The sequence below is a fragment of the Pleurodeles waltl genome, chromosome 1_2 (genome assembly GCF_031143425.1).
Source record: "Pleurodeles waltl isolate 20211129_DDA chromosome 1_2, aPleWal1.hap1.20221129, whole genome shotgun sequence".
NCBI lineage: Eukaryota > Metazoa > Chordata > Amphibia > Caudata > Salamandridae > Pleurodeles > Pleurodeles waltl.
In genome coordinates this window covers 79,836,927-79,862,062 of record NC_090437.1, presented here as the reverse complement: position 1 = coordinate 79,862,062, position 25,136 = coordinate 79,836,927, and positions in this window count along the sequence as shown.

Sequence of the window (25,136 nt, the reverse complement as noted above, 5' to 3'; positions counted from 1 at the left end):
CCGGCTAGAGTTGCCGTGGCGGGTCTGTCCCTCTATGGAGCTTTTTTTCAAAAGTTCTCCGAACTTCTCCAAACTTCTGGGGCTTCTCCCAGATGTCCTTTTAAGGTTCTTTTGAGGTCCACAGCTCCTCCCAAGGGTCCAGAAGTTCTGAGATGGTCCTTGGGTGTGCGGACTACAACTCCCAGAATGTACCTGGCACCAACTCCTTTTTGGCCACAGGGCAGTGGCCAGCTGGTTTCTTCAGGAGTTGGTGCAGGGGACTCTGGTTAGCAATTTTTCACCTGTAGCAAACAGGGAGTCCCTCCTTGTTGAAGCCAGGCAAAGTCCTTCTTGTGGTGAAGCACAACTGTAGCTGGTGCAATCCTCTGAGTGCAGGTTCCAGGTGCAGGCCAGGGGTCCAGCAGGGCAGTCCTTCTTCTCCTTTGGTTCTTCCTTGTTGGAATCTGATGGGGATCTGAGGTGTGGGGGCAGGTCTGGCAGTTTTATCCTTGCTCCTGGGTGAAAAGCAGGGGGGTCCTGGTTCTCCAATCAGGTGCAGGGTCCTTCCCCCTGTGATGACCACTTCCTGGGAAGTGTGGCAAAAATCAGTCCCAGGAGGCAACATTCTCCAAAAATCCATCATGTCTGAATCTGATTGTTGGAGGTTACATCTGGCTGAGCCCACCCACTGGTTTGGCTAAAAATCATAAACACCCCCCTCTCCTGCCCTCTCCTAATCTAATCAAGGGGGCACCTAGTTGTCTGGGGTTGCAGGATGTGGGGGTGATGCTGGTTGCTCCAAATGTTCTTCTCTGCCTTTGAAGACCAGTTTGGCAGCCCTCCCCCTTCCTGCCTCACCATCTGCTGAGGGGAGATTTCCTTCCACAGGCACATTCCTTTGTGTGAAGCCAGGCCACTTCACACCTCATCAAGGCAGCCTGGCCAGGCTGCTAGAGGCTGGCAAATCAGAGCACAGCAGCAAAAACAATGCAGGGCTGAAATTGGCAACTTTTCAGGATAAATGTTTAAAACTCTTTACCTGAACAAGTTGTATTAAATCCAACAACTGGAAGTTGTGGGATTTATTACAACAATTAAATTGATATCAAACTCTTGGTATCCATCATTTAAGGAGACTTTAAAAATTAAAATAAAGTCTCCCCATTCTAGCCTATGAAGGCCATTTACTACAATGAGGGAAAAACAAATTTGGCTGTATTTACCTCACCAGGGCTTATAAAACTATTTTTATAAAGTCCCTGCTTATAGTTACATGGCACCCAGCCGTAGGGGCACATAAGGCACACCTTTGGGGTGACTTATATGTAAAAATAAGGTAGTTTAAGACTTTGGAACTACTTTTAATTCCAAAGTCGAATTTGCATATAACTTTAATTTAAAAGCAGCCAGCAAGGCAGGCCTGCCTTTAAAATGACACTGGGCACCTCAGCAGTGCACCTATGGGTGCACTACCTATGCTGTGGTCCCTAAACGTACATGCCCTACCATATACTAGGGACTTATAGGTAGGTTAACTTAGCCAATTATAATTAGCCTAATTTGCATATCCATTTTACACAGAGCACTGGCCATGGGACTGGTAAGCAGTACCCTGGGCACAGCCAAGAGTCAGTAACCACCAGTGCCTGTCCAAAAAGTATGGGGGTGACCAGGGCAAAAAGGAGGACTTTTCTACACACAGTAAATCAGGGACCCACGTCTAGGCTTACCCTTCCCACTCTGGGCAACTTTAGCAACACAAAAGGATGATGGATGGAGTGCTGAACAATGCAAACACTCACCCCCAGTCACAGAGCTGGGTTTAATCCATTGTTCTTCTGCTCACCATGCCACTCCAGGTTGGACGCTGCCATATGCAAATCAGTCCTGATCCTATTCCTTATGGGAACAGTCCAGTCCGAACTGCCAGACCAGGTCCTCCCCGGACCAGAAACAAGCATCCTGGGACCAGTTTCAGGGTATCATCCTTCATCAGCCAGGCTAGCTTAAATCCAGTGGCACAGTAAACAAGGGACCCACGTCTGGGCATACCCTTCCCACTCTGGGCAACTTTAGCAACACAAAAGGATGATGCGTGGAGTGCTGAATAATGCAAACACTCTCCCCCAGTCACAGATCTGGGTTTAATCCATTGTTCTTCTGCTCGCTATGCCACCCCAGGTTGGACCCAGCCATATGCAAATCAGCCTTGACCCTGTCTCTCATGGGAATAGTCCAGTCAGAACTGCCAGGCCAGGTCCTCCCTGAACTGGAAACAAGCATGCTGGGACCAGTTTCAAGTTTTCACCCTTCAGCAGCCAAGCTAGCTTGAATCCAGTGGCACAGTGAGCAAGGGACCCACGTCTGGGCATGCCCTTCCCACTTAGGGCAACTTTAGCAACACAAAAGGATGATGGACGGAGTTCTGAACAATGCAAACACTCACCCCAAGTCACAGATCTGGGTTTAATCCATTGTTCTTCTGCTCACCATACCACCCGAGGTTGGACCCAGGCATATGCAAATCAGTCTTGACCCAGTTCCTCATGGGAACAGTCCAGCCCAAACTTCCAGGCCAGGTCCTCCCTGAACCAGAAACAAGCATCCTGTGAGCGGGGTCAGGGTATTACCCTTCATCAGCCAGGCTAGCTTGAATCCAGTGGCGCAGTATACAAGGGACCCACGTCTGGTCATACCCTTCCCACTTAGGGCAACTTTAGAGACACCTTCCTGTACAAAAACAATCCTGAGAGGCGTATTCCTCTTTCTTTGTATGCTGCATAATGCTGCCCTTGTAGAAAGAGGAAGTAACAAGTAGAAATAAAGATGTATCTCTTTGTTATGCCTCCCCTGGAAAGGTGTAGCATTTTGGCATATTTTCAGGTTTATCATTTCTTGCTATTCTGGGAATGCGTCAAAATCCATAGAAGTTGTGTGGGAACACCCATGCAGCACTCATGGAACTCCTTCTGAGGGCAGAGTAAGGCAATGTAGCAATTTTTGCTGCATTGCAATACTACAGATTTATGAAGCCACATAAGGCTACCTTCAGGTGGCCTTGCTTGGCCTCATAAATCAGCCTTAGGATTTGCGTCGCTCTTGCCCCACATTATGTGGTGTAAGAGCGACACAACCAGGGTCATAAATATGGCTCTATGTTTCCACAACATTTTCCACATTGATTTATTCAAATTTACCATCAAATAATTGTTGGTGTAAATGATCACAGTAGTTCAGTGCCATGGTGTAGTATCACCACAGTTATTTGGTTAATGGGCAATAACAGAATACATCACATCAATTGCTGGAATGTATTGTAAAATATCTTGATTGCCTATGTGGCATCATATGGGACAGATTAATATCTTGCTTTATTAGTATATTTATATTTCACTATCAGGGGGTTGGTGCCCTCCAGGTGTCCTCTTGATGTGGAAGTAGCGAGATTGGAGTGGTAATATACTTTTAAGTTTTACTTGCTCTGGTAGTGAAAAACTCTCAAATTTGTTGTTCACTACTGTGAGGCCTTCCCCTCTGAGAGAATAACATTGAGGATTGCTTAATGCCTCTATAAAGTGTAATTTCTGATTGTGAAGGGGTAGGAATTTCGTGTTTGGTACCTATGGGCTTGTAATAATAAATCCTATTTAATGATTTATGATTACAACGTTATAAATGCCACTTTTAGAACATTGGAATTGTTCTGCACTTAAGCCCTGTGTGCCTGTCCCAAATACCTATCTGGGTTGGGTGACAGCTGGGCTTTGTGTATTCCCTCTAGACACTCACACACAAAGGGAGCTGGGGTGTACCATTTACATTCTGAGTGCCCATCACCAGGCTGATGGGCCTTCTAGATGGAAGGGAGGAGCTGACATTTGCACCTAAATGGGCTGTGTTTGCCCCCACACAAAGAGCTGCCTACCCTCTTGTGGTGTGTCATGGATCCAGCAGAGGGAAGGGAAGACCTATGTGTACTTCAAAGCCCCTCTTTGAAGTCACCCCCACTTCAAAGCCACCACTGGGTATAAAAACTGGACTTCTGACCATACCAAGCCAATATACTTCTGGACCTGAAGATACTCTGCCAGGAAGAAGGACTGCTGGGCTGCTGAAAGGACATTGCATCAATAACTGCACGGCTCAACGCATCCCCTGACTGCACTGATGGGAACTGATGCATTACTTTCGCAATGCCCCCTCTGCTCCTGCATCGGATTTCCAACATCGATGCAGCCTTCCATCCAAGGTACTGTTTTAGTGGGACAAGGTTGGTTCCTGTAGCTGGCCTGCACTCCATTGTGGTCAGCCTGAACTTTGGATTCACCCCAGTCTAGCATACCCGATAGCCCTAGTTGGTGCTTTAAGTTTCTAAGCTACACTTCCAGGTATTCTTTAAAAATTCATATCTCTGCTTCTACTTATTGGATTTTTGTCATTTGGATCTTGTTTTGCTAATTAATCTAAGATGTATTTGTCTAACCTGGTGTGGGTTATTTGTGTGTGGTGTTTTCATGGTTATAATGTTTTAAGTGTTGCACCTATACTATGCACATTGCCTTATGAGTTTAGACTAACTACCCTGTGCCAAGCTACCAGAGGACAAGCACACATTAATTTAGGGTGTGTATCTGACTTACCCCAACTGGGATTGTAGTCTCTACTTTGACAGGGTGCATACTCCTACCAACTTGAGGCCCACATTCTAACATTGGTGATCAGAGGTGAGACTAGGTCTTGTGTTTGTGCAGTGTCTTACAGTAATTTGGTGTATACAGTCAGGAATCCCCAAGGTGCCTCCTGCGTTATCTGTCAGCATCCCCAGGGATTAGGGTTAAATCATATCTCTGTTCTTGGTTAAACCTTCATGTTTCTAAGTAAACATAATGTGCTGTGTTACACAATTGGTTTTATCAATGCTTGTTTTACCAATGCTTGTTTGCCAATGTGAGCAGGTGTATACATGTGCTTCTAATTGGGTGTGGTGTAGACATGTGCTTCTAATTGGGTGTGGTGACTCATCCACATGTGGAAACTCAACTGCTTTCCTGATTGGCTATAAAGTGCAGAGTGAAGCATGCCTCCCTGCTTGGCTTTGTTTTGCTTCCTGCTCTCAGCATCTAATTTGGCAGTCCAGCCCCTACTGTCATCCTCGTATTCCGGACTTTTGAGGTAATTATTTTCTTCGTTCCTGTACCAGCTGACACCAGGCATTCCTCCAACACTCCGGAAAAGACTACAGCTAAGTGATTAGTATTCTCCAAGCAGTTTGTTCTATGAGCGCCACACTTTCCTGGAACAGCTGGTGTATTTCAGACCTCGTATTTTGGCAGAGAGCTTAGCTTGAAGAGCCAAATGCATTTCTGGACATTCTACATTATTAATTAGTTACTTGCCTAAATGTGCTTCAGGAAATCTGCTTGAGCTCAAGTACTACAAAAAGTGACAGTGCAATTTTAAAAGAACATTTACGTGAAATTTCTTTCTCTAATAGCATAACTCTTGGATTTTAATTGTGTCATTCATGCCTGTGTTTCAGGTTTGAGGAATCTGCTTTTGAAGAGTTTTTCACACACACAGTGAAACCAAACCAAACTGTGCCACCCTAGCTGTTTAAACCCAGAGTGGACATTTGTATTTCTTGGATTGTTTTTGTTTCTTTTAGTTTAACTCTTTGCATGCAGGAAAGTTATACGTGATATAATTAATACCCTTGTTTGTCTTTCTTGTGCATGATAAGTGCAACCACAGTTCTAATTGTAGTGTGCCACAGTGACGCTCTGTGAAGCCAGCACTAGTGTCGCAGTACTTATTGTTATGGTACTCAGTTTGGGTTTTTGGTAATGCAGTGTTAGTAATTGTGCCAACAGTTATTATTATCCAGAAAAGTGCTGGAGCATCCCGTTGTTCTTCTACCGCTCCTGTGCCCATATCAGAAAGAGAGATTCAGTTTCAAGGAAGTTGAGTGCACTAACTCTACTATCAAGAGGTATTGCAGGTGGTCGGGAGCATACCATCACACCTGCAGACATCCTGCTTTTCAGGTGAGTGGCCCGTCTCGACATATACTACCATCCTCATATAAGACTAATTCAAATTAATTGTATCTGATCACCATTGACAACTTTTTTTTCCCATGCTCTCTCTGATTGCATTTTTAATTTTTCTATTCTCCCTGACTGTCATTTTTGTTTTTTTCCCGAAATCATGTCGCTGGTGGAGCGTGAAGGGTACACAGAGATTTCTGCAAGGACTTTGAGCTTCCTGTAAAGGGCTCCACTAGGAAGGTGGAGATGAAAAAGGCACTGACAACTTGGTCAGAAACCCATTCCTCATCACATGTGGACCCCAATGGAGGAACAGGAGGGGGAGGATGATTTGAACCAGGGCCTTGGGCTGCTACCCATAGAGGAGGTGGGCAACATCCTTCCAGGATTGGAGATTCCAATCCAAGCAGGGAGCAGTGTGTCATCCACAGGCCTGTCCCCAGAGGAGCTGGAAGACAGGAGGGCAGAGAGGAAATTGAGATTGGAGCTGGCTAAATTAAAATTGGAGAAAGACTTGGAGGAGAAAAGGTTGGCAAAGAGACAGAAGAGAAACAAAGGGCCTTTGAGGAGAACAGACTGCTTGTGGCCCATGAGCTCAGTTTAAGAGAGCTGGAAAGGTTAGGCAGGCTGAGTCTAGAAGTGATGGTGGCAGCATACCTACAGTGTCTGCTTCTGATGAGAGGGTATGCATGCCAAAGGATTTAATGTGCAGTATGTTGTAGGGGATGACATAGACAAGTGGTTCCCAGCCTGTGAGGTGCCTCTCAGAGTACACAAGGTTTCTGGAGAGTACTGGGGAGGGTAGCGTGTAGTGGTATATGCCCATGGTGAGGCGGGATACACTCCTCACCCACACACAGTACACTCCCATGAAGGCTGTACTCTGCAGCATGTTTGTGTTAACGCCAGAGAAATATCACTAGAGGTTAGGAAGAGTCACAAACTCCCCACACAAACCTGGGTAGAATTCCTTGACTATTCTAGCAAGGCAATGAAGGACTGGGTGAGAGGAAGCAAGGTAGATTAATTTGATGGGCTGTACAAAGTGATTATGAGGGAGCACATGCTTGAAGTTTGTTTTCCAGATCTCTGCCAGTAACTGGTGAATAGCAAGCTGACTGACCCCAGGAAACTTGCTGAAGAGGTGCACCTCTGGATCAGCAACAGAGTCCCCACAAAGGCCTCTGGGGGGACTCCCAAAAGGGTGGTCAGCATTCCTAGCAGAAAAAAGAGCCCTCAAAACAGTTCTCAGGGGAAAAGGTCCCATCCCTAATTTGGCCACCAGAAAAAAGAGTTTCCCAGACAAGATTCAATACAAACCTCACAAATGCTATGAGTGCTTTGAGTATGGGCATGTCAAGGGTGATGCCAAGTACCCAGTGAAGGCAACACCTTTAACTTTTTCTGGTTCATCTGCCCCTCCATCAGCATATGGCAGTAAAGTCCCTTATGGTAGCTTCATTATAAATGGTAAATTAATAATAGACTACTACAGTGATATCTAATTGTACTTAAAAATAACACAAATTCTGTCCATCATTGTTTTGATTTCATGTGTTGTTAGACAAAACTACACTACTATGTTATCATTTAGAACATTTACAGTTCAAGAAGTTAGTATAGTAGTAGTCATCATGAAACTATGGAAAAAATGTAAATCAACTGGATTGTGCAAAATACAGGCCTAGGTGAAACTTGAGGAGTTTCATTCTGTGGAATTTTGTGTAGTTGTCTAAAAACTCAGCGAGATTCCATGTAGTTCCAATAGCAGCATCATTCCAGTACATCACACTGCTCATGCTGATTTTTAGCACCCACACTGTACAATCAGCTTGAACTGTACAATGTGGTGCGCCAGAAGGTGTTACTTCTTTCTGCCGTTCAAGTAGATTTTGTACTTCAGCTGCAGCTTTCTCAACAAAAGTGTCAGCTTTCTCAACGTGGCTGCCTGTGTTGTGAACTCAGAGTGCTGAGTGGGCAAAACTCTGTGAACTCCACTGGGGGATGGAGTTTACTGCCCACTCCCAGCAAAAACCCATAGATTTTGTGCATGCTAAACTGTCAATATATCTAAGTAAGTAATTTGATATATGTGAAAGCAGAGAAGACAGCAATATTTAGAGCATATTTTTACAGATGTCATCACCCATGCCAGGTCACATAATCATAAATCCCCTGAAATAACTAACTACAACTAATATGTACTATATCCCGGAACAACCAAACAGATCCATATAGAAATGAAGCAGTTTAATGTAGAAAAATATAGATGGAGCTTACAAGGCATCAGTTTTAATTTCTCTGTTATGTCGTTGAAGAAGACATACAGCTCCATTGCTTTTCAGCAATCAGCAGAAACTATGGTTGTTGTTGGTATTTAGTAGTATTGGGCTATGTTTATATCCTACTTTGTGTTATTAACTAATCACGTAATGCTTTACATTTAAAATGTTATTTCTTATCTAGTTCTCTATTCATTTTCATTGTCAGGTGACTAGAAATGTGTGTTTCAAATACCTTTCTAATGTTTGTTAAACACCATTAGTGCAGAGTAGCTTATTTTCTTACCTCATTTTGATTTGATAGTATTATGCCACATTAATAGCTTAAATTATAAGCCAGCCAATATTGTCCCCCTTCTAAAATTAAGATGTTGGTATGATGCACTTTCCTAATGGCCAATCATCTAATTCAGCGGTTCATAACTTTTTGACTTCTGTGGAGCCCCAGTGGATTGTTACTGAAATCTGGGAACCTGCACTGAGTCCTTACTGAAATCCGGGGCCTATGTAACATCTATGGTTTGAACTTCAAAACAATACAAAAAATTACAAAAACAACTGTACAGCAAACAAATGCTCAAATATAGATATATTTTGTTTTCAATGTGCTTCTTTATTTGTATTTACTTTATGAATGTTATGAATGTCAATTTTAATATAATTTAATTTTGTGACAGTTGCTGACCGTTTCAGTAGGCTTTGTGGACCACTAGGGTTCTTTGGACCACAGGTGAAGAACCACTGATCTAACTATTTATATATTTGCTGGTCTGCCTCAGTGTTCCTTATTCATGAATGTAAGTGTATGCGCAAGATGGTTAGAGTTTTGTTGGTTGACCACAGTTACATTTTTTTTCCCAGACACCATGCTATGAAAATGGTTAAGGTTTGAAAGGAGTTGAACTAACATGGATTGATGAAAAAGGTTTGAAATGGAAGCAGTTACTCCCTCTGATTTCTGTTAGTAATTGTGATAGTCCCCACTTTCTGATATAGGACACTTAACAGGAGTGAGATGGAGACATTTTCCATCTTATTTCCATCTTATTGTCTAAGGTTCCGAGCACACATTAATCCATCATCTGCCACATAAACTGCAAAGTATAACCGAAATAAATGTTTTTCTAGCTTAAACGGCTCAAAAGTTAAAAAAAATGCAGTGATAGGGATTGTCGTGCAGTGAAAGCCCGTTTGCAAAGCTGGACAAGTCACCTTTCTGTTGCTTGTAGCTATATTTGGGTGTTAAACTGGTGCTTACGAGGTGCAACCAATGCCCAGAAATTCTTACCAAGTTTTAAAATGATTAAATAATGAAATTATACTATTGTACTGCATTATGACACCCAATTTGCCTTTTCTTGATGCATAATTTACAAAATCCTACCACATAATTTGGCCCTCTCCTGCCACATAATTCCAGTGGCCCTTCTTATTACATCTAATTTTATTTTGTCATATATAATGTTTTATTTAGATTTTAATAAGTAGCACTGTACTCTCTAGATAATTGCACAAAGGTACTGCACTACATCGTAGTTTTTTAAAAGAAATATATAAAGCAGTAAAAACACTCTATAGACTTTGCAACACTGCCTCATATCTTCCTATACATTACGGAAAGAGGAGTGAGCAGTGACCTATGCCACGTAAAAACTCAGAACAAAGACAAAGTGTGGTCTAAACAATATGGTTGCCTTTTCATTTCGCAAGGACTTTAAAATATATATATATATATATATATATATATATATATATATAGCAAAACAAAATACTCTTTACCTATGGAAACTAGGTCCTAGCCATAACTACCTACTAGCAACTGCCAGTAGGTAATATCTATCTATATCCATATTCATATATCAATATCTCATATATGTATATATACATACATATACATATATATATATATATATTGATTTATACATATATATATATATATATATATATATGCTGTATGTATATATATACATGAATACGTCTGTAATAACATTAACGTTTTGAACTAAAAAATGCACAGAAATTCATTGGTTATATTTAGCAGCGTTAACTATAAATTGTGCCCCTGCCATGCACTGTTTATAACTCCTCATGTGACACCACTCATGCCTTGTTTTATGACATCATTTATGACATCACTGATGTCATCAGGGTGTGTGGATGGACTATCCTCTCCTTTCATACTTCTCTCTCAGATGACAGGTTAGTGCATGGGGAGGGGCTGGGGTCTCCTGTCAGACCTCTCTCTCAGATGACAGATGTGCATATCAGGGTATGGGGAAGGACTGGTGTCTCCTTTCAGACCTCTCTTGTTGGACCTCTCTCTGAGATGACAGGCATGCATAATAGGGCGAGTTGAGAGAGACCGAGCTCTCCGCTGAAACCTCTTCTCAGATGACAGGTGTGTGTAGTAGTGAGTAGAGAGGAACTGTCCTTTCTGCTGATAACCGGTATGCAGAGGAGGGTGTTGGAACAGGCTGTACTCTACTCACAACTCTTAGCAAGACGATTGGCATAAATGGTAGACTCTGATAAACACCATCTCTAGTAATACTCCTTCCTACAATAGCAAGTTTGCATACAAGAGTATATTCAAAGTTCAACTACTCATTTCTACTTCTAATGATCCTGCAAATGTCTTACACCATTGTAACATTTTTTTGAAACATTTAAAAAAAAAAAATTCATCTTCTACTCATCACAGTACTTATCTCTTACATACCCCTCGATAGCAAGGACCACAATATCCATTCTACTAGTAGAATGTATTCACATACTCCTTTTTACTATTCACAGTCCCGCTAGAGTCCCACGAGATCGTAAAAATTAGTTTAAAAAATATACATTTATAATCTTCACTGTAATTATCCCTTAGATACCTCATCTCTAAATCTAGGGGACAACATGCCTTCTGCTGCCCCCTTATATAGCTTTTTTACTTCACTTCCACAGTAAACAGTAATGGTCGTCATTTCATTTCTAACAATCAAATAGCCAGTCAATTAGAGTTCTATCTCTTGTGAGATTTTCAGGACCCTCTCACTTCTGTGAGAGCATGAAGACTTACAGGAAAAATGGGCCTCTCAATCAATCACAAAGCTTCATTTCGGATTTTGAGCTCTGAGCCCAAATGTCAAAATATAAAATTATTTTTCACCCTTAATTTCTCAAATACTCCTGAACGGATTTATACAAAATCACATAAATTACAATCTAACAACCAAGATCTAGCTTCCTTCTGAATTTGGTGTAAATTTGTTCAGCAGTTTTCGCCAAAACCTGTCTCAAAGAAATCTAAGAAAAATGCATGAAGTTTTATTTTTTACCTCCCCCCCCTTTTACTCAACACTAACTAAACAGATCACCCTGAAACTTTCGAGGAAGGAGCTGAGGTGGCTGAACATTTGTATTTTTGGAAAGTTTCGTGAAGATTCATCAAGCAGGCCAAAGTTATTAGCAAACCAAAAAATGCTCTATCTATGGAAAAGCAAACCTATCTATAACAACCTAGTGATGACTGACATGATGGAAGTCCTGTCCACTGGGTAGTTCTAGCTAGGATTGCTTTTCAATGGACATGGCGTCTTTTGGTAATAACTTTGATGTCATTTGCCGAATCTTCATAAAACATCTCAAAACAAAAAGCTAGCTCACTTAAGCTTCTTCCTCGAAAGGTTTGCAGTGATCCGTCAAGCCAGGGCCACAAAAAAGCTGATTTCCCCATGCATTTTCCATAGACTTCTTTAGGCAAGGCTACAGCAGAAACTGTTAAATGGAATTACACTTAATCTAGCAGGAAGTTAGATCTTGGTCTGCAGATTGTCCCTATTGCAATTTGGTGTAAATCCCTTCAGAAGTTTTTGAGAAATTAAGGTTTAAAAATATTTGTAGCTCTAGACGGTTGGGTCCGTGAGAGGCTTTCAAAAGTTTTGTGGGAGCGCCAGTTTGAAAACAAAGCATTCTGATTGGTCCAGGGAGCTTTTTTCCCCATTGACCATCTCGTTCATGAAGGAGTGAGCAATTTGATTGGCTGCCAGAAACATGAGAAAAGTATTGCTGGCAGCCATTACAGGACTTGGGGAACTAGTCCCATGCCCTAAAGTTTTTTTTTTTTTTTTAAGCTGTAAAAGGAGGCAGGGTAGGGGTACACTGCTGTCTTAGCCCCATGAGGGTAAACTAGAGGGACAACCTAGGGCCAAAATATTAAAAAAGAAATTGGCACATTTTGCACTGTTCCCGCAGGAGTCCCATGGGATCATGACAAAAAACTACATGCCAGCTCCCATTTTGTTATATATCTATATTACATACTGGTGGTCCCCAGTACGTAGTTATAGTTAGGACCCAGTTTCCATAGGAAAAGTGTTTTTTGACTTGGCTATATCTTTGGCGCCGCTTGACGAATCTTCATAACGGTTCCCAAAAAAAGTGTCCTCTAGGGTTTTGTTGTGCATGGAAATATTTATGGTGATCTGTCAAGTGGGAGCTGAGAAAAAGGGGGGGGGGGTTCAAGAAAAGTGTGTTCCCATATTAATTCCTTTAGAGATTTTAGACAGGACTGCATACTGTACCACTGAACAGAAGTACACCAAACTTGGCAGGAAGTTATTGGTCCAGAAAGCACTGATGTAGTCTAACCTTTAATAGAGTCCCTTGTGTCACAAAAGGTCATTAGAATGTAAAAGTTTGTGTTTTATGTTAATGATAGTTTTACTAGTTAAACACAGAAAGCTGCACTGACACGCATTTTAAATGTGCACTTGTTTTTCAGAGTTCGACTTAGGTGGCATTTCAATTTAATCACATGTTAGAAGGATAAAACGTATGTTAAAATGTCATTTAGACTCTAGATTAACAGGACATATAGAAACAATGTTGAATTTCTAGGGATTAGCAAATGAATAATGAGTTTATAAAATACGTGCAAAGTGAGAGAAATGCAATTCTATGTTGTACCTACCTATTGAAATACATTAACAAAGCTATCCATTTTAAATGAAATGCATTGCTCATGTTAATGAATGAAATATTATTAATGCTGAATTTATAACTTTGCATATTACATGAGTTATAATAAAATATATTAATTCAATTCATTATTATGATTCTCTTGTGTTACACGAGTGAGGCCTGTTGAAGCTTTTAATCTGGTACTTTGCTAGAAATGCTGATTCATTTTCTAATGTGAACCTTATTTTAGGTTATGTTCTCATGAGAAGCTTAGCTAGTTGGTAATAGACTCTATTGCTGAAGTATAGAGAGAATGTAGCGTAGTGTCCTTGACAAAAGAACAGTGATCCTTTGGTGATGAAGAGTTCCTCAAAGCAGTACTCTTGGAGAGGAACTTCCTCTCTACCATTGCCCTTTGGAAAGCCAGTTAAGACCCAGAAAACCTTTTTGTTTCTCCTTCAGATGACTCTTTGTCAAGCTTCTAATATGCTGACACTTTTTCTTTTTCTTCAGCCTAATATCTGCAGTCCGAGATGATCATTTTCCAAAATATTTTTGTCCTTTTTATGTTTTTGTCTTTTGCCCACATGTGTTCCTCCCCACACATGTATTTCCCTGATTTGGTTGGTTGTAGGGTTGAGCTATGCCTATCCAAAGATTGTTGACTCTGCTAATTTGAACTGACTGATGATTGCTAACTCTGAGCAACATATTATTTCTATAACTCAGATATTTTTCTTGATGATATGCATTATTCTTCTTGAATGCCTATTTCTTTTAATGTAAGTTTGCCTAAATATATTTCAACACTTTGGCCAACCCTTGGTGATTATGTATCTTCAGAATTTGGTTTTCTGCATTTTCTACATAAATTTGAGCCTGTGTTTGTAATAGATTCTGTATCGTTATTCCCTGACTGGAGTTTTCCTTCTGCTGCCACTTCGGTCAAGATGTTTAAATTGTTTGGGGTGTTGTTGACATTCTGTTGATGGTTGTATCACACTACTTAATGGGTCTAAAGATTCACCCACCTCGAACAGCATTGATTCATGTGAAGGATGAAAAAACGACAACATTTCTAGTAGCAGAGTATGGTTTCCGCCCATAAGGGGATAGAACCATTTTTGTTTAGTGTTAGGGAATTAGAATTGACTTAATGCGATTGCCCAATCTAAAGATTGCCCACCCCAAATCTTGTCCCATGGTTCATTCCAAAGATTGATGAAGGTTCCAGCGTTCTGCTTACAAGTGACGGGAGCGTGAGTATAAGTAGGGTTTTCTGTTTGCGATGCTTTGGCTTGAAGATTGCAGTTAAGTGCGATGTTGTGAAATGTTTTGTGGAGTCTCATATTTGAAATGATTGTGGTGCTTTTTACTCAAAAATGTCTGCTGTTGTTGTTGTTGATGGGTCCGTCGTGGCCTAAGATCCCAGGATAACACACAAATATAGAAGACACTTGGTTAATTTGTCTGCAGTGCGGTAATTGTCATGAGACGTCGTTGATGATGCCAGTATTTTTCCTTGAATGAATGTAAGTTGGTGGTTGGTATTTGGCAAATCCTGAGTGCACATGGTGGGAATGTATTAGCTGGAGTGAGAATTGCTGGTCAAGTCTTACTTGTTGTGTGATTTAGAAAGCTATAGTGGGAGAACTGCAAGCCCGTACAGTTTTGAAGTGTTTGAATTCAAAGCTGTAGTGTGCAGGCAGGTTGTTGGTTTTTGCTTGCAATACTTTGTATTAGGTGTGAGTGAGCAATTATGTGAGAGACAATCATGAACCGAGGGCAGCTGTTGAACAAAGTGAGCGTGATGTCATATTGTGCTGTGCTGGTATAGGTCGGTTAGTGTGAAGATGCGCTAGTATTGGTGGACAGAGCCATGTTGCTACGGGTTGAGAACCTTGAGAGCAAAGGATTGTGGGATTAGTTCCTGATTCGATCGCAAGGTGTGAAATTAATTGAATTTGACCAAAAAAGAAATTTTTCAAAGCATTACAGAGTACATTAAGGGGAGATGTATTCATTACAGTTAGAGATGGTATTGAAACACCACCAGAAGGAATTCCATGTTATATTGTGTCATCTATTAAGGGGTTGCATATATGTACTTGGCTTGAACAATGGTTCAAAAGTACCTAGAAAGAAGGTGCTCTAGCTTTTCCCCGATACAGACCATTTAATTTGAGAATTTTAGACAATTTGAGGCAAATAATGCGTGAACTGAGACCGTCTCCAAGACCTGCACAATTTGAAGCCCTAAGTATTTGGGAATTTATTGCCCATGAAAGAATGTCAGCTAAATATTAGAATAGAATGTAGAAAGGAAGGGAAACACTTTCTTAAGCTAAATGGGATGCAGAACAGAAGATGTGGAGAGCAGGTGTATTAGATGGAGTAAGAATGTTACCTGCCATTGCAGAGGAATTTGACAGAAGTACAAATCCCACAGCTCAAAAGAAACAGGCAGAGAAAGCAGGGCAGACAGAAGAAGCTGAGAGTAAAAAGACAGCATTGTGTGACAGTGATTCAGGTGAGTTTATAGATCTGTTAGTAATGAATCATCCACCACTGTATCATTCAATTGAGACGGGAATAAAGAGGTGAAGAAGTACAGAATGTAGTCCTAAATAGGCCAGCTGCTCCAGTTGCAAAGATCTCGAATCAGATTGGTTCAGTTACACCTGTAAATGCAGAAACATAAGTGCCCAGGGTTTGTCCACCAGTTCCAACTGTTAACACAGTTCAGCCCATTCCAAGTCCGTTGTAAATCAAATTGTACCAGATCTTAATGTAAAACAGAACATGCTGACCCCTAGTGTGACTACACTTATGCAGCATTTCAATCAGAATCAGCCTATGCCTATGCTTATGCCAGTTTAGATAATGTCAAATGTTACTCTGAATCAAACATGACAGACTTACAGTACTGTCTTACCAGGACAGAGTGCAGGAATGCAAATTCCTCAGAATTAGACAAATATTATGGGTCCCCATGCACTAACAGTTCCAGTGACTATAGAGCCAGTTGTTCCCTTGTAAGCAATTCTGGAAGTAATACCCATTCAATAAATGTTCTGACTGTTCCTGAAACACCAGTTACATCTGCTGAGATATCACCTATTGGTATTCAAAGATCAGTATATTCAAAGAGTTCAGAGGTGGAGAGAACAGCTTCTCTTGTTCCACCTTTGACCCCCTACACGAATTGTAAAAGCTAACCTAATGGTGAATCAGGCAGGACCAGTTCTTGATGCAGGATTTCCTCAGGGAACCCCACCATATGCCATGCTTAGACCAGATCAGATTTTGAATGTACATTGCAGTACTCCACAAGAAGTACCCCAGAGAAATAATATTAGTTGACAAGGTTTCACAGCACAACAATTTGAATTTTGGTTAAAAAGCTGACGTCCACCAGGTGCAACACGATTGACAAATGCCAATGCTAGAACAGAAGAGACACGAGAGAAAGACAGATCAGTGAATATACCCAGATTGAAATTAGAACTCAATGAGTTGATTTTGAAAACGTTGGACATAGCTCAATTGGAAACTTACAGAGAGGACGAACTATGGTTTATGTGTAAGGATGTTACTGAACTTGCCGAACAGGCCTATGAGAGATTAGCTGAATTAGCCGTGAAATATGATATGGATTTAGAAAAATCTAACATGTTGAAAAGAAGTTACAAATTAGAGTTCAGTTCAAAAGACATAGGTAACATGAGATTTCCTGTAATGAAATTGCACATTAAGGAATTGAATATATATATACATACATGGGGAGTATTAACATTTGTTTCTTCATCCTTCACTGGGATCAGAAAAGTGTCACTGAGGTCAACGGACCTTTGGACCCAGTGAAGAGTGTTGTTAACCTTATGCAATCAATTCAAACTTATCTCAACAAATCTAGACACCATGACCAATATAGCTACAGAAAAAAACTCCAGTCTGTAAAGTTTCAAGGCTTTATTTCACCTTCACAAAGCTAGAGTTAAGTAAATTGTGCGCAGAATCAAATTGTAAAGATAAATGAACACCGTTTGTTACCCAAAACAGCGCAACAAATTCAATCTACTCAGCATCAACACCATTACGCATTCAAGCAGAATAACACATATCATTAATGTTATTATTTGATCTATAGTAACATCTTTCAAATCAGACTGTGTTGACATTTGACTAATCAAATTACCAGAGTTCAAGAATCAGAGGTTGTCATAGGTTATCCGTATAACTAATCAAATTAGGACATGCATATGTGGGAGAGGGTTAACACATGCAGACAAAATATAAAAGAAAGGCAAAAATTATTTGGAAAACCATTTATCTTGGGTTAAGTAACTAGCTACAAAAATAAAATAGGCAGGGTCAGCATGCTAACTTCTATTAAATAAAACAGGTCAGGGGAACCCACCATTAGCATGGAAATATGCTAGAGTCAGCATTCACAAGAACTTTATCAGCAAAGAGTGTACATCATCAGCAAAGTCTGTTAGAAGCACCATCAGGGTAAGTGCAGAACACAAGCTGCACAGAGAAACAATTAGGGAACATCTGGAGAAAATACTGGAGAAGAACTAACTGAAAATTACAAAGTCCATCCATATAGTAAAGTTCATGAACGTCTCTGATTTGACAGTTCAGTGGTTCTACATCATGCAAAAAAGGGCAATACCCAATCAGTGTCTTAGCACAAATCAAAATTGCAACATGGCTCAGTTTTCTGAGGTTTGGTCTAAAGTCAGCTCCTGCTTCCACGTGAATCCAATAGTCTATAACATTTTTCTAGTACTTTGCAACAAGAGGAATTCTGCCCTGGGTACACAATGGACCTGTATTCTTCCCATGTGAATATTCATGTTGAAAGAAACAATTTTATTTTACATTTAGTCCACGGGCCTAGATGTTTTGGAATCAAGGTCACTTAGAAACAACTTGTGAGATTTAAACAATGGGACCCTTTACTATTCATACAAACTACCTAATGGAAAAATTAATGTTAGAGTGGAAAGAAATGGTTTATCCCTTTTACATGACTGCAATTACGAAGTCTTTAGGCCAGTTATGCTAACACAAGAAATATAATGCATTAACATTGTTATTAATGAAAACCACACATAATAGGCAAACCTTTGAATTCAGGTTTAATAATAGTATTAGAATATGTAAAAACATTTAATTAATAATTGCAATTTTTGTTAAAGCATCGTCTTAGGTACAACAAATAAGTGCTTTTATTTTATGGGCATGTAACTTTATACTACTAAATCACACACAAAACATTACAAATTGAGTTTTGTTTACTACTAGCAGTTACTTCAATGTAAAATATACCTAGGCATTTGTAGAAAAGTCCTCCTTTTTGCGGTGGTCCTCACACAAGTTTTGGACAGATACTGGTGGTTCCTGACTCTTGGCTGTGCCCTGGGTACTGCTAACCAGTCACAGAGCCAGTACTCTGTGTAAAGTAGACATGCAAATTAGGCTAATTTTAATTGGCTATGTCAACCTTCCTATAAGTTCCGAGTATATGGTAGGGCATGTAGGGTTAGGGACCCCAGCATAGGCAGTGTACCCATAGGTGCACTGCTGAGGTGCCCAGTGTCATTTTAAAGGCAGTGCTGCCTTGCTGGCTGCTTTTAAATTTAAGTTACCTTCAAATTCAGCTTTGGAATTAAAAGTACTTCCAAAGTCCTAAACTACTTTAGATTTCCAGGTGTGCCCTATGTGTCCCTAGGGCTAAGTGCTATGTACCTATAAGCAGGGACCTTACAAAAGATGTTTTGTAAACCCTGGTGACGGAACAATAGCCAAATTCATTTTTCCCTCATTGTAGCGAGTGGGCCCCATGGCATAAAATGGGGAGACTTTATTTTAATTATTAAAGTCACAAAAGGAGCTAAACATTTCAAGTTTGGTATCAAACCGATTGTTATAATAAATCCAATATCTTGTAATTGTTGAATTTAATGTAACTAGTTCAGGGAAAGAGTTTTAGAACTCTACCTGAAACATTGCCAACTGCAGCTCTCTAGTGTTTTTCTCTGATTGGCCAGCCTCTGGCAGCCTGGCCAGGATACATTGATGAGGCGTGAAGAGGCTTGGGCTGAGGACAAAGGAAGTGCCCAGGGGAGGAGATCTGCCTCAGAAGATGGTGAAACAGGAAGTTGGAGAGCAGCTAAACAGGACTTCAAAGGAGGAAAGGGCATTTGGAGTAGCTCAGGACCTCCCCCAATTTTAACCACACCAGTGGGTGGACTGAGCTAGACCTAACCTCCAAAATTGAATTTCTACCATTCTGGATTTTTAAGGAATGGTCCTTTCTGGGATTGATCTTTGCCACACTTCCCAGTAAGTGGTCATCCAAGAGGATGGGGGATTGGACCTGCATCTCAACACTGCACCAGCTGCACACTTGGGCTTTATCACAACTGCTTCAAGAAGAGACTCACTGTTTGCTACCGGTAGAAAATAGCTAACCAGAGTCCCCTGCATCAAATCCTGAAGAAACCGACCAGCTGACCACTGTCCAGTGGTCATTTTTAAGTTTGAGCCAGGTGCATTCTGGGAGTTGGGGTCCTAACCCTGAAGGAGTGACTAAGAGCTTTTGGAACCTTGGGGTGAGCTGTGGACTCCTAAAGGACCTTCAAAGAAGTTATGGAAGATAATCCTGAAGTTTGGAGAAGATTGGAGAACTTTTGGTAAAAAGGTCCATAAAAGGACCGACCTGACGTCATGAGTCAAGCCGGCTTGACTTGCAGGTTCGTCCCACTGAAACACTCCAGAGCCCCAGACTTCCAGGATTTCACTGGGGGCTCCCGCTTTCAGTCTCTAAGAGCTAAAAACCCTTTATTCTTTAAAAATTCATATTTCTGGCTCCCCTTATCCAATTTTAATTATTTTGGTGTCAAATTAAAGAAAATACTATTTCTTATTTTTATAAATTGGTTTTGGATTTTTAAACTGTGTCCTGCATTTTATTTCATTACTGTTTTGTGATATTTGAATGGTTTACACACCATCATCATCCTCATCAACACAAGCTTTATTCGGTCAACCTAACCATCAAAGCATTATCATATACAATCAAAATACAGTAAAAAGTCCAAGAGGATATAACAATAATGTAACATTATGTAACCATCTTAAAAAATATAATCACAAGCATACATTTAAAAAAATATATATTGTATGCTAAAAGTAATTAATAAAAACTACTATTTCAAAAAACGACTACGTATGTGCCATGCAGCCACAAGAAACTTGCTAACTGCCTCAATCAAGGGCTTAGAAGTTTTGCTCCTTAAAATCCTCATTGCTATGCAACACTGATTCAGGCCCAAGGTTCGACAGACAGTACGAATCCACTTTGAGCGTGGAATGGAATAAGCAGGGCAGAAAAACATAAAATGCTCAACTGTTTCTGAGTTACCATAACATATAGGACATAAATCGGATAATGGAGTAGACCCCCAACATCTTGAAAATGATAACAGTGGAAGATTCCCAAACCGAAAACATGCATACAACCCCTTCCCCGCAGATCAGGTATAAAATCAAAATATGGTTCAAACTGGGGAACCCACTTGAAGTCCATAAAAGAGTAAGTGAGACGTCCATTGGAGTTACTACGAATTACGTCCGCTCCTTCATAGGACCAATAAGTTATTTTCAAAACAGAACTGTGAGTTTTTCCAAGCTTTGGGGATTTTCCCCAAAACTAGTCAATCCCAGTATATGAAACCATTTAGACACATGTTTGACCCATGGGATGGGGGGGAAGTCACATTCGGTCTCCTTAAAAGATCACAAAAGGAATCCATGTATGTAGCAAGCTCGGGAACAGTCCAGATTCTTATCCAATAGAGTAGTGGTCTTAAAATTATCACATCCATTATACGTTTAAACCCAAGATCCAAAAACAATGGTATTAAAGGGGTACTGCACGGGCAGGAAGTTACAGCCCTGGCAAAATTATTTTCTCCCTCTGATTTTACAATAAAAAAAAACATATTTCAGCACCATAGGCAGCCGCTCCCTGGGCCTTGGCCAAATAGATTTTAATGGCAGGAGAAACACCTTTCGAGACCGAACTTTTGTAAAAACGCAAGATAGCAGCTGCTCTATGCTGAAGAAGTCCTACACTCTTGCCAATTTGGTCCTCCCAATGCAAATTACTTGATATCCTCACACCTAAGTAATCCATGGAGTGAACCCGAGTCAATAAAGACCCATCCAAGTCAATGGTGCATCTCCCACGGTAACCCGGGCCAAGCACCATTAACTTAGTTTTGTTAGCATTCAACTCCAAACCATAATCCAAACAAAAAGATTTAAACTTATCAACTAGAATTTGAAGATTAGAGATTAGGAGTGAACCATCGGCAAAGAGTAAAATAGGGATCTTGTGAGCATTCAATACAGGGGCATCATTCTGACAAGAAAGCAATATTGGTACCACCTCATTGATAAATAAAGGAAATAAAAACGGGGCCATAACACAACCCTGGCGCACACCCATCTGAATGGGAATTTTTTCTGTCAACTCTCCTTGGTCTCCCCACCTCACCTGTGCATAAGTATTCTTGTGTAATCGGCGTAGAAGACCAACTATGTTAAATGGAACTTTTAGCCTAAGTAGTACTTCCCACAGCTTCTCTCTCGGGACCAGATCAAAAGCTGATCGCAAGTGCACGAAAACAACATATAAAGGTTGCTTGGCAAACACCTGGTCTATTGTGCTGGTTTTGGGACGGAACCCCGCCTGAAATGGAAAAAAAACCTGGTGATCTTGAGCCCAATTCGTGAGTCTCTCCAAAAGCTGTTTTGCAAAAAATGTCTGGAGAATATCAATGAGACTAATAGGTCTATAATTAACAGGCAAGTTAGCATTTCCTTTTTTATAAATTGCAATTATTTCAGCACCTTTCCAGGTACTCGGGATAGCACCACCATTGGCAATCTTATTTGAGAGCAGATTTATATACCAGGACCAAATAGTTGGTTCTGATTTATATAAATCTCCAGGTATTTTGTCAGGTCCAGGTACCTTGTCTGATTTTAAAGAATTAATCACATCTAATGTTTCCTCCAAAGAGAAAAAAAATGCTGTCTACTGGAGTATAAGTATCCTGGCCAAATAGCTCAAGGGTATCACTGGAAGTAAGTGGTAATGGGGGGGCTGAGTCACTTAAACTGCTGTTAGATGGATTCGGGGGAGCAGCATAAAGTTGGGAAAAGTGAGTTACCCAAGTCTCTGGTTGCATATGATTCCTAATGCTGCCCTTATTCCCTCTTTGTCTTTTGGATAGTAACTCCCAAAATAATGTGTTTTTCTTTAATTTAATTGCAACAAGCAGGTCCTGCCAAACAGAATCTTCCCAAACCTTTTTAGCGTGGATTGTGGCCTTTTTGTAAGTACATCTAGTCGATCTAATCTCCCCCAGGGAGCCTTTTATGATTGCAGTTTTTAGTGCCAACTTTGCCTTAGCACAATCCTCTTTAAACCATACATTGGTAACCATCACATTAGGAGCTAAAGATTTAGAAGAGATGTTTTTATAGATGTTTTATAGAAGAGATGTTTCCAGCAGTTTCCTCAACAATGATTTATGAATGCTAAGGATGGGAATGTTGCTATCTTCATATTCTTCATAATCTGCCATCACATCGATAAAAGCTTTATGAATCCCATTTATTAAGTAGGGGTTGGACAATACCCTTGGCCAACAGACTCTTCTATGATTACTGCTCGGCAGTGGAGTTGGAACCACTGTACATTGAGTGTGTGAGGATCTCCTGAATATATCTCCACATAGGGTAAGAAGCAAGGGATTATGGTCACTTTCGTTATGAGATTCCACCTTCATATCTTTCAATAGAGGCCACAGCCTAACAACTACTAAGAAGTAGTCAATAGTATTGGAAGAGATACCTCTTTTGAATGTAGGCGCCATCTGTAAATCTGAGGGTGTGCGTCAATTGCATGCCCTAAGCCCATATTTTAGACAAAGTGTAGCCAACTGAGTGGCCCCACAGGAATGAGTACATTGGCTGATATTCATTAATTGCGGGATTCCCCACAATTCATCTTCTACATCAGTTAACCCATTATTAATCATCAAGGGTTCAAAAGTGCAATTCAAATCTCTTTCAATAACTAACAAAAGCGAGGGGTGCAAACAATCCAAAAATTCAATCAACTGAAATAATGTCTGAGACTCCGATCCCTGAGGTACCAAACGGGCATAAACATTAATTTAAAATAATCCTAAAATCCTGATGGAATGTAAGTTGAACTCCCATTATATCCAGAGAATCTATCTTTGATGGTGAATAGTCACAGTATAACTTCTTATTTAATAACATCAATAAACCTCCTTTTGCACGACCTAAACCCTTCTCTGGAGGTTTGGCAGGGATACTATATGACATAAACCCTTGTACATATATCTGTTCCTCAGCCCAAGTTTCCTGAAATAAACAAACATCCTGGCTGTTAATATCAGTAATCCACTCTGGATCTCCCAGTTTCCTGCCTAATCCTGCTAGATTCCATGACATCAATAGTATCTCAGCCTTAGGCAACCCAGAATTAACAATAGGAGTAACTTGCCCCTCAAAATGTATAACCCCTTGAGATACCCCCAGAGGCACTTCCTGAGCAACATTTAGTCATCCAGAGACTATTGATGTAGGGGGTGTTCTATGTTCCATATGAGATTGATGAACTGGAATGGGGACAGAGTACCTCATAGAACGAGTACAAGGAGGGTGGGAGACAAGACTAATACCAATCCCTATCAAAACCCTTAAGTGATATGTACATGCTTCAAAATCCATTAATTGCTCCACCAAGGTCTTTTTGGAAAAGCAAACTGAAATCAAATCATACATAGACCCTGGAACGCAACATCTTTCCACCTTAAGAATATCAGAGCGGATAACTGAGAGACAATTGCGTTGGGTGTGTAGCCAATGAATGGCTTTATAAATCAAGGACTCATGGTTCTCAAAAGTACCAAGGGGTAGCTTGGGCACATCAATCATATACATTGTACAATCACTACGTCCCATCCCCAAACTCTGATCATACTGAGTATTAATATCAGTATAGGATTTGAAACAATGGGCCGAGGGTATAAGGGAGTTATCCTTACTACCAGGAGGCAAGGGGATAGCCTCTCTCCTTGGCCCATCATTGGTAATATGTAACTGAGCGGAAGCAGGGTCCTGAGATCCCTTATGATTCCTAAATTTGGGAACTTGATTGTGCTTCCACCTGACATTGGCAGGTGCTACCTAGTTATCCCCAAAGATAGATGAAATTGGATTGTTTAGGGGTGGGGACTGAGCTCACACTTGAGGTGTCAATTTCTAGTCCTAACTTTAATGGAACAATACTCCCATACTCTTTTATCTCCCCATGTGGCTGCTGACATCTACAGCTATTTTTCTGCATTATATTCTCCTTCATAACTCCCATTAATAATAACACAATGGATTTTATTTCATTAATTTTCTTGAGGACAATAGCTAAATCAGTCCCTTTTCCCAAAAGATGTAAACCCTCCGGAACAAAAGGAGGGGTAGTCGAAGTGTTGATGTCAGTAGCAGTTTCGATTGCAGAATGTATTATGCAAGCCGGTGGATCTTCAACCTCTGTCAATAGCTCAAATCAGTTTGAACACAAGATATTGGGAACCACCTTGACTACTGGGATTAATGGAAGGGGGAAAGTTTCAGCACCCGTAGATAAAGCGTCCCTCTGACATGTCAAGGTTCCCAAATCACAACATGATGGTGCCAAAGGAGTCTATGAGGGATTTCCCCCTCAAGCGTGGGTATCCTTGGTCATACTGGTCTCAACAGGAGT